Here is a 1,734-nt window from a genome sequence, read left to right as displayed (position 1 = left end):
TTATTAATTTAATTGAATAATTGGAATTTTGGATTATTATTACTATTATTTGGAATAATAATTATTGGGATAATTATTTATTGGAAAATATATATAAGTTGGAATTAAGGAAAAAGTCCCATTTGGAGTAAAAAGGTTTTTACGTGAAAAACAGAGAAGCGATCGTGAAAGAGGAAAAAAGAGACAGAACGTGGAAAAAGGCAAAAAGAGAACCAGAGAACAAGGGTTGAAGGGAGGAAAAGCTTGAAGCTGCAGAATTTGCCGGATTAACTCAGGTAAGGGGGGTTTATCATCGGTTAAAGGGTATTATATGATAATATGTACTGGGTAGTGATAACCATTGTTTTATCTCTGATTAGATTGATGTATGATGAATTTGTGAAATAGTGGATGAATGAAATTGGATGATAATTGAAAGGAATTCGAAGAAATTTAACATCTATGCACATAACAGCCAGTGGATGAATGAAATTGGACGATAATTGAAAAGGAATTCGTAGAAATTTAACATCTATGCACATAACAGCCAAATGACGTTCGCCATTATGCCTTCGGCGTTCGCCATTTGGGTTTTTTTTCCAGAATAAGAGCGTTTAACGCTAATGGCGTTCGCCATTAGCCTAATGGCGTTCGCCATATCAGTTTGACAGACAGTTTTTCCAGAATGAGAGCGTTTAACGCTAATGGCGTTCGCCATATCAGTTCGACAGACAGATTTCACGTTTTAAACTCCCAGATGTGATATCGTTGTAATGTTGTTGTTGTTTTGTTGGGTCTTGAGTAGTATAGGTATTAGTAGAGTGTGCTAATACTGTGTTTGATTATGTGGCATGATATGATATGCTGTTGTGATAAAATGTGTTAATGATGTGTGATGCTATGCATGATGCTGTGAATGTATCAGTTATGTATGCATTGTGAATAGACTGCTTTGTGGCTTAGAGTGTGAGCATGTGTCTATTCTTGAATTGTTGTTGATGTTGCATTTGCTAGGTGTTTAGCTTGCACATTGTGGCCCATTTAGGGTGGTAGCTAATTCCCATGGTGAGGAATTAGTGAGTTAGTCATTATTGGACTGTTGTTGATTGTTTGCATGCTAGGTGATTAGCGTGCATTTCATGGCCCATTTGGGGTGGTAGCTAATTCCCATGGTGAGGAATTAGTGAGTGAGTCACTAGGTCTCAAATGAGTGGGACTAGTGGGCTTGGTAGCCGTGCCTGGATTTGGACGGTGAGGTTGAACTATATGTTCACAAATAGTCGGTACCGCATACATAGAGTCTCATTGCATAATGAATGTATGGCATATAATATGAATGGATGTATTCCAGTATTATATGTGTGTTGTGTGTTGTGTTGTTGATGTTGAGTATGGTTGAGGTTATACATACGTTATATGTTACTGTTGAATATGATGTTTGAATGGATACTGCCGTTGCTGAGCGTGTAGTCTGGTTAGGGTGAATTAATGTGTTAATTACTTAACATTACATGCTGTTGTATAATACTTATTATATTGATTGAGGAACTCACCCTTACAACTATTTTTCAGGTAACGAGCAGTGAGTTGAATAGAAGCTAGTGCTATGGAGTCTAGTGTAGTCTCCTTAGTGGGTCATGCTCTGGTAGATGTAACATCGGGATGGGATGTTTGACTATGTTTTATTTTAGTTGTTGATCCACTTTACATGTAATGTGGTACATGTTTTGAATGTCGATATTTTGTATCCGCTGC

This window comes from Lathyrus oleraceus, chromosome 5 (assembly GCF_024323335.1).
Source record: "Lathyrus oleraceus cultivar Zhongwan6 chromosome 5, CAAS_Psat_ZW6_1.0, whole genome shotgun sequence".
NCBI classification, from domain to species: Eukaryota; Viridiplantae; Streptophyta; class Magnoliopsida; order Fabales; family Fabaceae; genus Lathyrus; species Lathyrus oleraceus.
Note: the sequence above shows the minus strand (reverse complement) of the source record.